The sequence below is a fragment of the Acipenser ruthenus genome, chromosome 46 (assembly GCF_902713425.1).
Source record: "Acipenser ruthenus chromosome 46, fAciRut3.2 maternal haplotype, whole genome shotgun sequence".
In the NCBI taxonomy this organism is placed as follows: Eukaryota; Metazoa; Chordata; class Actinopteri; order Acipenseriformes; family Acipenseridae; genus Acipenser; species Acipenser ruthenus.
The window spans coordinates 2,647,090-2,663,275 of NC_081234.1; the positions used below are offsets into that span (position 1 = coordinate 2,647,090).

The following is a 16,186-nucleotide window of genomic DNA, read 5'->3' on the forward strand; positions in this document are numbered from 1 at the left end:
TGGTTTATTTAGATTTCCAGAAAGCTTTTGACAAAGACCTGCATAAAAGATTAATTCTCAAACTGAGCGCACGCAGTAGGGATTCAAGGAAATGCATGCACATGGATTAGGGAGTGGTTAACAGGTAGAAAACAGAAAGTACTGATTTGAGGAGGTAACCAGTGGTGTACCACAGGGATCAGTATTAGATCCTCTGCTATTCCTAATCTACATTAATGATTTAGATTCTGGTATAGTAAGCAAACGTGTTAAATTTGCAGATGACAGAAAAATAGGAGGAGTGGCAAACACTGTTGCAGCAGCAAAGGTCATTCAAAATGATCTAGACAGCATTCAGAATTGGGCAGACACATGGCAAATTAAATTTAATAGAGAAAAGTGTAAAGTATTGCATGTAGGCAATAAAAATGTGCATTATAAATATCATATTATTATTATTATTATTTATTTCTTAGCAGACGCCCTTATCCAGGGCGACTTACAATCGCAAGCAAATACATTTCAAGTGTTACAATACAAGTAATACAATAAGAGCAAGAAATACAATAATTTCTGTTCAAGTGTGACAAACCACAATTCAATAATACAGCAGATAATAGTGATAGTTACATCAGGATATGATTAAATAGTGATAGTTACATCAAGATATGATTAAGTACAAAATACTACAGGTTAAACACTTGGCAGATTACAATATTCTTAAATACAGGATTAAATGCAGTAAAATAGGGGGCAGATAAGAGCAAAATAAAGCACATTTAAGCCCATCATATGGGAGATAGTGAAATTGAAGAAGGGAACTATGAAAAACACCTAGGAGTTTATGTTGACTCAGAAATGTCTTCATCTAGACAATGTGGGGAAGCTATAAAAAAGGCTAACAAGATGCTTGGATATATTGTGAGAAGTGTTGAATTTAAATCAAGGGAAGTAATGTTAAAATTCTACAATGCATTAGTAAGACCTCACCTAGAATATTGCGTTCACTTCTGGTCACCTCGTTACAAAAAGGATATTGCTGATCTAGAAAGAGTGCAAAGAAGAGCAACCAGAATTATCCCAGGTTTAAAAGACATGTCGTATGCAGACAGGCTAAAAGAATTTAATATATTCAGTCCTGAACAAAGAAGACAACGCGGTGATCTGATTCAAGCATTCAAAATTCTAAAAGGTATTGACAATCCAGGGGACTTTTTTGACCTGAAAAAAGAAACAAGGACCAGGGGTCACAAATGGAGATTAGATAAAGGGGCATTCAGAAAAGAAGATAGGAGGCCCTTTTTTCACAGAGAATTGTGAGGGTCTGGAAACAACTCCCCAGTAATGTTGTTGCTGACACCCTGGGATCCTTCAAGAAGTTGCTTGATGAGATTCTGGGATCAATAGGCTACTAACAACCAAACAAGCAAGATGGGCTGAATGGCCTCCTCTTGTTTGTAAACTTTCTTATGTTCTTATGTTCTCATGTTTTCCTAAACGGATTACGATTTCCTTCTGTGTGATTATTTCTGCACTGTATCACCTCTGCACCTGTTTCTAATCAGCAGCCACTTTGCCACACCGCTTACATACGGCGCAGAAAAAAATAATTGCCTGGCCGCAAAGCAATTCAAATTTTGCATCTGCAATGGTTAGCACTGCGCCTATACTTGGGGCTCACATTACGCCTGTGTTGGCATCATTGCATTGGCTTCCTGTGCATTACAGAATTGATTTTAAAACCTGTCTAAATGAATTACTCTTTCTTTTTAGTCCCAACATTATACCTTATGGCAACATCACATTCTCCCCTTAGAACTTTTATTTTTAAAAAATCGTCAAATATAGTTTTTAATACATCAGCGTTTTAAACTGTTAAGCTGATGTAATGTTTGTTTGAACAAAAACAAACACAACTTGGCAAGTTTACGAACATTCTGGAGGGAATGAAAGAACAGGAGAGCAATCATTTGGAGTACTACATTATTGATACCTGGGGTCATAAACACATATAGGTATGCTATGAGAGAGCCCCAATCATGACAGGTAACAACCATCCCTCTCTGCATATGGTGCTGTGCTACAACCTGCCAAGTTTCATTGCTCTAGGGACTATAACACCCCCACAATGACACATCTGTAAAACTAGTCAAGTGACATTCGAAACAAAAACAGAAATACTTTACTATCTACAACCCAGTGCACATAACACTTTAAAACGAAGAATACACACCACACAAAACAAAATTACTAGTGAAGCAACATACAATACACTGCCAATAAAAAAATAAACATACCATTCGCTAAACAAGCAAAATACTGTAGTATGGGACTTCATAAAATGAATAATCTATTTTCAAAACATTCCCCAGGTTAGGGTGGTTTTTGAAACAGATAAACAGTTCAGCAAATATTACATAAATCGTATTTGATTCACAAAAAAAAAGGTTTAATGTCTTTAACACCTTGCTCTCTAACTATGAGTTAACTCACAGTACCAAAATGTACTAGAGAGGCTTGCTCTATATCACCATTTATTATGGGGTAGCAGTGGGTAAACACAATTAAAACCTAAAATTATTTTTGAAGCTGACAACAACCAGAATAAAGACTACACTTCCTCAAATAAGTAACTTTTTTAAAGTGGCAAATTCCACACATACTTATGTGTACATACTAGGGATGTCAATTAATCGCAGTTAACTTCTGCAATTAACATGTTCATTTATTTGGAGTGTCGTTTTTTTTAACGTGCATTTGTCTTTATTATTTCTTGACGTTTAACTTTTTTAAATGTATTTTTGTCTGAATACACCAGGCTTTTATCAGCATCTAGTTTGTTTGTGCGCTGCGCTGATTGCTTCCTGACTTCCCTGGTAACAGAGAGGTGGGGAAGTGCATGCACAAAAAATAAATAAATAACAGCTGCTTTGTAAAAAGTGTCTCTTTCTATCACATCTGATGTGAGGCTCATATGCAATGTAACAAAAGAATCTTACCAAACGTAGCATCGCCTGTTTTAAACAGAATATTCCTCTCATTAGTGAAATTTGAATCCTATCGCAGGTACCTTTTTTAAATATATATGTATATATTTACATATCAGTGGATAAAAACGTGGCGAGGTCCACATAACTCTATCAGAGTTCCTGGGTCTCCGCCCGTGCTGACCTCCACTTCCTACATGACGCCATCGTACAGCTCAGTGTTTGAATGTACCGCTAAACTGAGTAGGGGAGAGAGATGCTTAACACAAGAAGGACCTGAGATATACTCATACCTGGAAGACCCGTAGCAGTCTTTCTGACGGCTGTATTCAAAACACTGTAAAGAGTATAACGAACGGAGGAACAGTCCGATATAATATATTTTTTAATTTTTTTATTGAGTACGTTATATAAACATCTGAAAAACCAAAGTATATATATATATATATATATATATATATATATATATATATATATATATATATATATAGATGTTATTGAAGTATTAATGCTGAGCTTGTAATAAACTTAGGACTGCTAATTGTTGTTACATGTTTCTGGGTTTTGGTGGTATGCCAAACTACTAATCCAATATTAAAGGCATTTTAATAAACCGAAGGAGCGCTGATGTTGCTCTGATTCGTAAAACTTCAAATAAATGAGTCTGAGTGATTTTCTTGGTTAAACAAAGGTTTCATGGACACACCGCTCGTCCAGTGCTCAAATATAAACCATTAGGAGTTTTAAACATCTCTGTCCTCCTCAACATCTCCCCTGAGTTAAGAGTGTGTACAGAGCAAATAATACAATAAAAGGAGTATGTGAAAAGTGAAAATGTGACTATATATATATATATATATATATATATATATATATATATATATATATATATATACAGTACTGTGCAAAAGTTTTAGGCAGGTGTGAAAAAATGCTGTAAAGTAAGAATGCTCTCAAAAATAGACATGTTAATAGTTTATATTTATCAATTAACAAAATGCAAAGTGAGTGAACAGAAGAAAAATCTACATCAAATCAATATTTGGTGTGACCACCCTTTGCCTTCAAAACAGCATCAATTCTTCTAGGTACACTTGCACACAGTTTTTGAAGAAACTCGGCAAGTAGGTTGACCCAAACATCTTGGAGAACTAACCACAGTTCTTCTGTGGATTTAGGCAGCCTCAGTTGCTTCTCTCTCTTCATGTAATCCCAGACAGACTCGATGATGTTGAGATCAGGGCTCTGTGGGGGCCATACCATCACGTCCAGGACTCATTGTTCTTCTTTATGCTGAAGATAGTTCTTAATGACTTTCGCTGTATGTTTGGGGTCGTTGTCATGCTGCAAAATAAATTTGGGGCCAATCAGATGCCTCCCTGATGGTATTGCATGATGGATAAGTATCTGCCTGTACTTCTCAGCATTGAGGAGACCATTAATTCTGACTAAATCCTCAACTCCATTTGCAGAAATGCAGCCCCAAACTTGCAAGGAACCTCCACCATGCTTCACTATTGCCTGCAGACACTCATTTGTGTACCGCTCTCCAGCCCTTCGGCAAACAAACTGCCTTCTGCTACAGCCAAATATTTCAAATTTTGACTCATCAGTCCAGAGCACCTGCTGCCATTTTTCTGCACCCCAGTTCCTGTGTTTTCATGCATAGTTGAGTCGCTTGGCCTTGTTTCCATGTCGGAGGTATGGCTTTTTGGCCGCAAGTCTTCCATGAAGGCCACTTCTGACCAGACTTCTCCGGACAGTAGATGGGCGTACCAGGGTCCCACTGTTTTCTGCCAATTCTGAGCTGATGGCACTGCTGGACATCTTCCGATTGCAAAGGGAAGTAAGCATGATGTGTCTTTCATCTGCTGCAGCAAGTTTCCTTGGCCGACCACTGCGTCTACGGTCCTCAACGTTGCCCGTTTCTTTGTGCTTCTTCAAAAGAGCTTGGACAGCACATCTGGAAACCCCTGTCTGCCTTGAAATTTCTGCCTGGGAGAGACCTTGCTGATGCAGTATTACTTGTGTCTTGTTGCTGTGCCATGGTGTATGACTTTTGACAGTAAACTGTCTTCAGCAACCTCACCTTGTTAGCTGAGTTTGGCTGTTCCTCACCCAGTTTTATTCCTCCTACACAGCTGTTTCTGTTTCAGTTAATGATTGTATTTCAACCTACATATTGAATTGGTGATCATTAGCACCTGTTTGGTATAATTGTTTAATCATATATCTGACTATATGCCTACATAATACCTGACTTTGTGCAAGTGTATCTAGAAGAATTGATGCTGTTTTGAAGGCAAAGGGTGGTCATACCAAATATGGATTTGATTTAGATTTTTCTTCTGTTCACTCACTTTGCATTTTGTCAATTGATAAATATAAACTATTAACATGTCTATTTTTGAAAGCATTCTTACTTTACAGCATTTTTTCACACCTGCCTAAAACTTTTGCACAGTACTGTATATATATATATATATATATATATATATATATATATATATATATATATATATATATATATACACACTGTTTACACACACACACATATCTATGAACATTTATTTTACTAATCAAAACAAGAAAATGTTCAGTGCTGACAAAAAAGTTTGTGAACCCCTTAGGATTTTCACATATTTCAACCCTGCAATGTTATTAGATCTTAATCTAAGTCCTAATAATAGATAAAGATAACCTGATTAAACAAATTACACAAAAACATGATACTTTTTCAACATTTATTTATCCACAAATGATTCAATATTCAATATCCATGTGTGAGAAAGTATGTGAACCTTTAGATTCAGTAACTGGTGGCACCCCCTTAAGCAGCAATGACTTCAACTAAGCATTTCCTGTAACTGTTGGTCAGTCTCTAACATTGGTTTTGAGGAATTCTGGCCCATTCCTCCTTACAGAACTGCTTCAACTCGGTGACATTTGAGGGCTTCCTTGCATGGACTTCCTTGCATGGTCCTGCCACAACATTTCAATGTAGTTTAGGTCCGGACTTTGACTAGGCCATTCTAAAATGCAGAATGTCTTCTTCTGCAGCCATTCTTTTGTAGATCTGCTTGTATGTTTAGGATCATTGTCTTGCTTTCGGTTCAGCTTCAGCTCATGGATGGATGGCCTGACATTCTTCTCTAGAATCTTCTGATACAATGCAGAATTCATGGTTGTGTCAATGATGGCAAGCCGTCCAGGTCCTGAGGCAGCAAAGCAGCCCCAAACCATCACACTCCCACCACCATGTTTGATGGTTGGGATAAGGTTCTTCTGTTTGAATACAGTGTTTGGTTTTCGCACGAGAATGGCCTGCAGATCCTTGGATGTTACTCTGGGGTTCTTTGTGACTTCCTTGATGATTTTCCAGTTTGTTTTTGGAAAGTTTTTGGTAAGACGACTGCTCCTGGTTTGAGTGACTGTGGTCTTGAACTTTCTCCATTTGTAGACTATCTGTCTGACAGTGGATTGGTGGAGCCCCAAATCCTTAGAAATTGTTTTGTAACCCTTTCTAGACTGATGAGCATCAATAACTGTTTTTCTGAGGTCCTCTGAGATTTCTTTTGATCGTGGCATGACGTGTTTCCACACACCTGTGTGGTGAAGACCAAACTCACAAAGTTTCTGATCTTTATATAGGGTGGGGCCTCCCAAACTCACCCCTGAAGATCCACCTAATTGTTTAAACACCTAATTATCTAATTATCCCCTTAATTGAGCTGATAAAACCAGGGGTTCACTTACCTTTTCTTAATTACTCATTGTCTGTCTAATTCATACATCGTTTTGTTTCAAAAGACATAGAATTGGTAAATATAAACCCTACTGGATATTTAAGAAAAGACTGGTTTTGATTCAAGAAGGCTATCATGGTAAAACTATGGAATTTCCATAATTATCATTGGGGTTGACAAACTTTTTCTCGGCACAGTAAGTAAATAAACATCTGAACAGACATCGGCTTACAACATACATATTTATAAAACTGAAACGATTGTAATACATTTTTAAACTTTCAACAGCAATTGGTTTATTATCAGATGCACAAAAGCAACTGAACAACGTAGATAAATAAACTTAGAAGCAAACGTTTTACAGAAGCGCACAGCACAATAAGTTGTAAAAAAGTCTAATTTATTTTTCTTTTTTTTCGACAAAATGGTATTCCTTTACCTTGAGTTCACAATCAACACAGGTAATGTACTTCTCCACGCTGCCTTTCTGCACAGGGCACAGCTGTTTGAAGTTTTATTTTATTTATTTTTATTGCACTTGCCAACCTGGCATTGGCGTCTCTTGCGGCTCTCAGCAGGGTTGCCAGCTTCAGCTGTGGGTACACGCTTGGCAGTCTCCCTCTGTTCCAAATGCTTCTTGCGAAGTTCCTGTGCTAACTGTAAAATATATTCTCTCCTTGGTAAATTCTTCTCCGTGCATTCTTTGTAAAGTACCCAGGAGTTGATGGCTGCTAGGTCCAATACACCTGACAGGCCACCGTCAGGAGCCAGCATACTTCCGTGCCATCTGATCCAAACATCAATTTCATATTTTCTTGTGTTATAAAACTCCACGGTCTCTGGTATTTATTTTCACTAGTCCCAATGCTAATTGACTGACCAAAGCAGTGCAGCTGGCAAGCAGATGCCAGCCTTTCACAAGGCTAATTGAAAAACAATAGACTGTTAGTCATTCACTCAGGCAGAGAGAGACTAATCTAATTACAGCTAAAAACATTGCTGACTAGTAAATAAATATAATAAAGTAGAATACCTGTATAATCACAATACAATTGTTTTCTGTGTGGCCGTCAATGTGACTGCTCCCGGGGCTTTTAGGTATAATGTAATATATCTCCTTTATTTCTGCACTCCCGCGTTTCAAGCTTTGTGAGAATATTTAATTCATACGGACAGAAAGGTACACGAACGCGCAGCCCCATATGTGTTACACGATTGGAGAAAATTGCATTTTAAAACCAAAAACCGCCAAAATGACTGCCGCGGGGCTTCTAGTGTTAAGCAGTAGAGTCAGATTGATTTCAGTGTATTAGCAAGCTTTATGGTTCTAGCTTTGTTGGGCCGAGGAAATGTATTAATCTGGAATAAGCACTTTACACAGTTCAAGCAACTTGTCTGACTGCAGCAGATTTCAATAGCATGTCTCTGTGTCAACAACCAGGCTAAGAAGATTGACTCCACGCTTAGATTACATAAGAACATAAGAAAGTTTACAAATAAAAGGAGGCCTTTCTTGCTTGTTTGGTTGTTAAGCTTATTGATCCCAGAATCTAATCAAGCAGCTTCTTGAAGGATCCCAGACCCTCACAATTCTCTGTGTAAAAAAGTGCCTCCTATTTTCTGTTCTGAATGCTCCTTTATCTAATCTCCACTTGTGACCCCTGGTCCTTGTTTCTTTTTTCACATCGAAAAAGTCCATTGGGTCGACATTGTCAATACCTTTTAGAATTTTGAATGCTTGAATCAGATCCCCACATAGTCTTCTTTGTTCAAGACTGAATAGATTCAATTCTTTGAGCCTGTCTGCATACGACATGCCTTTTAAGCCTTTGTCTCCCTTTTTCTGGATCGGTATTACATTTGCAATTTTCCAGTCTGTCTGTACAAGCCCTGTGTCAAGAGACTGTTGCATGATCTTGGTTAGCGGTTTGTAAATAACGTCTTTCATTTCTTTGAGTACTATTGGGAGGATCTCATCCGGCCCAGGGGATTTGTTTATTTTAAGCCTGTCTGCATACGACATGCCTTTTAAACCCAGAATAAATCTGGTCGCTTTTCTTGCACTCTTTCTAGAGCAGCAATATCCTTATTGTAGCAAGGTGACCAGAACTGAATACAATATTCTAGATGAGGTCTTATGAGGTCTTAATGAGGCATTGTAAAGTTTAACATTACTTCCTTTGATTTAAATTCAACACTTTTCACTATATATCAGAGCATTTTGTTGGCCTTTTTTTATAGCTTCCCACCTAGAGGAAGACATTTCTGAGTCAACATAAACTCTTAGGTCTTTTTCATAGAATCCTTCTTCAATTTCAGTATCTCCTATATGGTATTTATAATGCACATTTTTATTGCCTGCGTGCAGTACCTTACACTTTTCTCTATTAAATGTCATTTGCCATGTGTCTGCCCAGATCTGAATGCTGTCTAGATCATTTTGAATGACCTTTGCTGCTGCATCAGTGTTTGCCACTCCTATTATTTTGTGTCATCTGCAAATTTAACAAGTTTGCTTACTATACCAGAATCTAAATCATTGATGTAGATTAGGAATAGCAGAGGACCAAATACTGATCCCTGTGGTACACCACTGGTTACCTCGCTCCATTTTGAGGTTTCTTCTCTAATCAGTACTTTCTGTATTTTTGTGTCGTCTGTAAATTTAAGAAGTTTGCTTACTATACCAGAATCTAAGTCATTAACGTATATCCTCAAAAAAATCAAGCAGGTTAGTTAGACACGGTCTCCCTTTCCTAAAACCATGCTGACTGACAAACTCATCAATAACGTGTGGTGAAATCAAACTGGTTATTTTTATGCATTGGCTTTACAGATTGCTGTTCTTTTATATTTTTCTCCACATGTTGTTGCATTTTGGGATTGTTTTTTTTGTGCAGCTGTCGTTTTGTTTTTCAACAAAAAAACAGAGCGTTTGAACGTTGCATTTTTTTGTTGTCATGATCACATCTATGATTTATACAAAAACTGTGACGTTAATGAAATTTGATTGTTTGTTGATTTGAATGTCCAGGTTTTTTTTTTTTTTATGCTGTTCATCACAAGCCAGGGCTGTTTTGCCAAGATGGAGTCTGATAATGTTTGGTTTTGAGAGGAAAACTACAAATAGGGACTCAGCTTCTCTGAGTGTTTTTAAAGCTAATTTAAAGATTTTTAGAAAGGAGTTTTTATGATATTTATGATTGTTTTATTTCCTTGTGCTTTTTTATGTATAATCTTTTTATTTTATTGCTGTACTATTAATTGTGAAGCGCTCTGAGATGATTGTTTTTAAGGGCGCTATACAAAATAAAGTTTATTATTATTATTATTATTATTATAAATATAAAATAATGTTTCAAAGTCTGTTAAGATTATTTCTGGTTATTTTGTTGCACTTAATGAGTTAATGGTAATACAATTGCTGAAAGTAAATATAATACTCACAAAGTACTAAAGTGAATGTTTTTTTTTTGTTTTTTTTTTTAAGATATTAGAACTCAACGTTACCTAAGCTTTCTACACTGTCAAACACATTTTTTTATACTAGAATTTCTATATATGTGAATTTGGAGCAACAATTTAGTTTTTTATTAAATCTGGAACCTTACAATTGGCAGATGTTAAAGGCTGCTTGTTACATCTATACACTATCGGGACCTGAAAATTTAGCAGTTCATCTCAACCTGATTCAAACAATTTAACAACAAATGCTGGAATTTTTCTGTATAATTCTGTGTAAACAAATATATAACAATAAGGGTAAACGATATTAATCTAGAAACAGGTTGTTGTTTTTTTTAATAATAATAATAATAATAATAATAATAATAATAATAATAATAATAATAAATATAGCTGCAAGCAGCAATAACCAGGTTCCAAGCTCCAGACCATGTGACCTATGACCATATTTCACATGTGGCAACCAACTCCCCAGTAACGTTGTTGAAGCTGACACCCTGGGATCCATCAAGAAGCTGCTTGATGAGATTCTGGGATCAATAAACTACTAACAACCAAACGAGCAAGATGGGCCGAATGGCCTCCTCTCGTTTGTAAACTTTCTTATGTTCTTATGTTCTTATGTGGCATAGTAACCCATTGGCATCTACTAGTCTTTGTGCTATTATTATTATTTATTTCTAAGCAGACACCCTTATCCAGGGCTACTTACAATTGTTACAAGATATCACATTATTTTTACATACAATTATCCATTTATACAATTGGGTTTTTCCTTGAGAAATCTAGGTAAAGCACCTTACTCAAGAGTACAGCAGTAGTGTCCCCCACCTGGGATTGAACCCACAACCCTCCAGTCAAGAGTCCAGAGCCCTAACCACTACTCCACACTGCTGCCCTATACTATACTGTACCATAGATTTAATAGTACAATATAGGCTGAAATATGATTTGCTCGTGGCCTCCATGTTTTTTGATGCAGCTTTACTTTTAACAAACTTCAAAGACAACATCCCTGAGGTTAACTATGCAAAGTTTCACTTCAATTGGTAAAATGGTTTCAGAGTTGTTTTAATATTTTTGACAAATCCACTATGGCCATTAATGCAGTTGGATAGAGCCCATGTGGTTTACTATATATGTTCCATAGTAACCATGACCGTATCTACACTCTGTAAGGAGTTAAAAGCTAGTTTTACATTTGACCTTAATGAGAGGTCAAAGGTCAAGATCAAGTTAATTTTTTAATGGAGCTATGTGACAGAAATATGAGTTCTGGTTGTAAATCTCCCTCCCGACCTGTGAGGACGCTAAGTAGCGAAAGGGAAAGGCTTTGGACAGGTTGGCCTGACAGTTCATTTCCTGGGTCGGAAAGTCAGTCAGCCTGGAAAAAGACAGGGCTCCGCTGCAGGAACGTATTGACCCAGAAGGTAAACGAGGTAGCAGCTGCAGGCAATAGAGTCAGCTGTAATCGTTTACCAAGGGGTCATGCATGATTGCATGAAAGGGGCCGGAGAATTGTAAATCTTTTCCTTCGCTTGGGTTTTATTGAGAGACTGGAAGGACCATGTGAGACGCAGAGAAAGTGTACTGAAAAATATTTGTGAGTGTTTTGTTTGTTTGTTCGTGTCTGTTTAGTAACTGTCTGTGTTTTTGTTATATAGCACTAGACGGCTAAACGCGAATCCAGAGCTGTCGCCAAGGGCCAGCACAAAACCGGATCAACACTGCACTACAGTCATGATTAACATTGTTATCAGCACTTGTTCACAAGACTAGCATGTATATTTATTATTTATTTCTTAGCAGACGACCTTATCCAGGGCGACTTACAATTGTTACAAGATATCACATTATTTCACATTATACAGATATCACATTATTTTTACATACAATTACCCATTTAAACAGTTGGGTTTTTACTGGAGCAATCTAGGTAAAGTACCTTGCTCAAGGGTACAACAGCAGTGTCCCTCACCGGGGATTGAACCCACGACCCTCTGGTCAGGAGTCCAGAGCCCTAACCACTACTCCACACTCCATATTGGACTTGTGATCGTGTGTGTGTCTAATTGTGTGTGTTAGTACTGTGCTTATTTACGGGACACCAACCCTTTTGATTACTGTTCAATACACATTGTTGTGTATTGCCAGTTCATTATTATTTGCTGGCTGTCATCAGACCATTGGATTAATAATCATTAAATTAACCATTTCACCCGTACTTTGTTGTCTGTTTGTTCTTGGGATTACTGCTACCACTTTGCCACAAGCATACATTAATTCCCATAGGCCTCTACTACTCTGCAGATTCATGAGTATCTTCAGAGTAGTAGAGGCCTATGGGAATTAATGTGTGCTTGTGGCAAAGTGGTAGCAGTAATCCCAAGATTACTGCATTCTACCTTAGATAAATACTGCAATATATGTAAATATGTGCAAATTGACCATAGCTGAAATTTGATTGATTTGCGGCGGCCATGTTTTTTTATGTAGTGATTTGTCTTGAACAAACTTGATAGACAACCTTGCCAAGGCTATGTATGCAAAGTTTCGCTTCAATCATCAGAACGGTTTCAGAGAAGAAGACATTCAATTTTTTTAACAAATCCAATATGGCTGCCGAACCATGTGATCAATCGACTTCTCTTGAACAAATCTAAATATAGGGTAGTCTGTGCCCCAAGTTTCACATCTCTATCTAAATGGTTTTGGAGAAGATTTTTTTAATTGATCAAAATTCTTAACAAATCCAATATGGCCGCCAAGCCATGTTATTATTATTATTATTATATATTTCTTAGCAGACGCCCTTATCCAGGGCGACTTACAATTGTTACAAGATATCACATTATTTTTACATACAATTAACCATTTATACAGTTGGGTTTTTACTGGAGCAATCTAGGTAAAGTACCTTGCTCAAGGGTACAGCAGCAGTGTCCCCAGGATTGAACCCACGACCCTCCGGTCAAGAGTCCAGAGCCCTAACCACTACTCCACACTGCTGCCTATCCTATCCTATATCCTACCCCACCCTTCTCCCCTCCACATCTCTCTCCACCCCTCCTCTCTCCTCCTCCCTCCTCTCCTCCCCTCCCCCTCTCCTCCCTCTCTCTCCTCTCCCCTCTTTCCTCTCTCCTCCCCCTCTCCTCCCCCTCTCCTCTCTCTCTCTCTCTCTCTCTCCCTTTCTCCTCTCCTCCCTTTCCTCTCCCCGTCTCTCCTCACTGACCTATGACCTTCATTTTTGTGCTGGCACAACTTCCCACTGGCCTCTACCATCGTGTGAGTTTTCGTGTAACAGTATTGATTTTAGACATTTCAAAACTTGGCAGAATAATAATAACTAGAACTGCCAGGCAGGTTTACGGCTTCCAAGCTCAGTAGCAGTCGGAAATTTTGGCAAGCTGTAGCATTGCAGCACAAGTGCTTTATAACTTTAAGCACCATAGTAACCATGACCCTATCTACACACTGTAAGGAGTTATAAGCTAGTTTTATATTTGACCTTGCAGAGATCAAAGGTCACAGGCAAGGTGGTTTTTGGATAGAGCATATATGGGTTCCTATCTGTGTTCTATAGTAACCATTAACCTATATACACTCTGTAAGGAGTTATAAGCTAGTTTTACATTTTATCTTAAGGAGAGGTCAAAGGTCACAGGCAAGGTCATTTTTGGACAGAGCACATATACTTTCATATATTGTTCCATAGTAACCATTAACCTATCTGCACTTTGTAAGGAGTTATAAGCTGGTTTTACATTTGACCGAAGATTTTTTGAAAGGTTTTTAAAGAAATGCGTCAGGTGGTCATATTGGTTTACGCACAGACACCATTTTTGAAAAAGTCAATTGTATTGACACAGGGTTGATGCTTGTCAGTTAATCAAATAAACCATTTTTTCAACTGAAGCAGTTTTAAATTTGAGAACAAAACAACAAGTTCCATGTTGATTGGTTACACCGCGTGCGAACAGGAGCAGTTTAAAGTTTTGGGAAGAAAAAACACAATAATAAAAAAAATAAAAAAATAAAATTAAAATAAATAAATTATTATTATTATTATTATTATTTATTTCTTAGCAGACGCCCTTATCCAGGGCGACTTACAATCGCAAGCAAATACAAATACATTCAAGTGTTACAATATAAGTCATACAATAAGAACAAGAAATACAATAAATATATATAAATCTTTAAAATAACAATAAGCTTCCCAAGCCAGCTGGAAGCCTAATAATCCAATATAAATTTCACACATATATATATACTGTATATATTCACGTCTGTATATATATATATATATATATATATATATATATATATATATATATATATATATATATATATATATATATGACACACACACACACACACACACACACACATATACGGCAGAGTTCAAACTAATTTTAAAGATTAGAATTTTCCAATCTCAGGGAACGACCAGGGACAATTGGGTTAACAGATCTTGAAGATAAGGACTAATACCATGTAAGGACTTATAGGTAATAAGAAGATTTTTCAATAATAATAGCATCCGTAATAAAACAAAAAAATGAGATGGATGCAGTAATTGTATCAATTAAATATGCAATTAAAACCAAGATTAACTAATATTCATTTTTTTAATTGTGAGATTAATCTCAATTCATTTTTTTAATGGCTTGACAGCCCTAGTACATACACCAAAACAGTGAGTAGTATCCCATGGAAATCACTCACATTGGGGGTCACAGCACCAATACACTGAAAAACACATGAAAAATACACAACAACTCTCATAAACAAAACACAAACCTCACATCAAACCAGTACTTTCCATCACAAGATTTTACCTTAAAATAATTGTTTTAATATTTATATTAGATCCACTGTGATTGTACAGAGAAATACATTTAAATGAATGTCACCTTGGTCTCTAACTAGTTAACGGACATCATTTGTGCGTGTTGAGTAATTTGCATTGCTCTTCAATTTATATAGGGCACAGTACAAAAGAATTGCTGGCCGCAAAGCAATCTGAATTTTGCATCTGCAATTATTTGCACTGCGCCAATACTTGCACCTACCCCTTAGTGTGTTACTTTTGAAACACTTTTTAAAGCAAAATACCAATTATACCTAAATGGTGCATTACACACACATTTATGTGTATATACACCAAAACAGTGAGTAGTATCCCGTTTAAATCACCCACATTGTGGGTCACAGCACCAATACACTGAAAAACAAAATATACACAATAACTCATAAATAAAACACAAACCTCACATCAAACCAACACTTTCCATACATAAACAAACACTGGAATACAAACAAAATACCTATAAATTAGAAATGTGCAGATTAGAAACTCACCGAACTAGTACCAGGAGTAGCTTGAGTAGCTAAAACCAGCAGAGTGACAATCCTTCCTGCTCCTTCACAGACTGTTGGAGACAGGTGTGTAACTGGCACTCCCTGGTTCCTCCCTACCATCTTACCTGCTCAGCCTTTTCTTTTCTCTTCTGTCTACCTCCCTCTCATTCTAGCTTTTCCTATCTACCTTGTCTTTGTTCTTCCTCTTGTGTGTGTGTCTTTCTGTTTGCCTGTTGTCTCTCTGACCCCCCCTTCTCTCTGTGTTTTTGTCTCTGTCCCTATCTTTCTTTGTCTTCCTTCACAGAGAGTGGTGAGAGAATGGAATGAGTTACTTAGCCATGTTGTCGATGCTCAATAATAGTGCTGTAGTCAGATACATTCATATTAAAGCTGTATCCAATGCTTCTTTTCCACTGTGCAACCAAGCCGCGACGAAAGACAGTTGTTATTAATTAACTTAGTTTGCCAAAAGATGCACAAACAAATGGTCTTCAAAAATTAATATTACAGTTGTATTTTGTGTCGCTATATTTTGTAAATATATTTAGCAATGTCTTTATAATCTACAAATTTTACTGATTTATATCGACTACTAGAGTCCAGTTAGCTCTGTTGAAGGGTAAAAAAGAAGGTTTTAAAAATTAT

The 16,186-nt window shown here is 37.0% G+C and overlaps 1 protein-coding gene across 2 annotated transcripts in view; it reads right to left on the reverse strand.

Moving 5' to 3' along the window:
• The window catches only part of vsig8b (V-set and immunoglobulin domain containing 8b), a 54,060-nt gene extending 38,387 nt beyond the window's left edge, over positions 1 to 15,673 (reverse strand). Inside the window, exons 1-2 of one of the 2 annotated variants that reach the window (XM_059013643.1) lie at positions 15,542 to 15,626; positions 970 to 1,023 (exon numbers count right to left, since the gene is read on the reverse strand). The gene's annotated coding sequence lies outside the window, so the exon portion shown is untranslated. Of the gene's footprint in view, positions 1 to 969; positions 1,024 to 15,541 lie in introns of both variants that reach the window. The other variant, XM_059013642.1, reaches the window with a different exon arrangement.
• Positions 15,674 to 16,186: the final 513 nt, after the last annotated feature.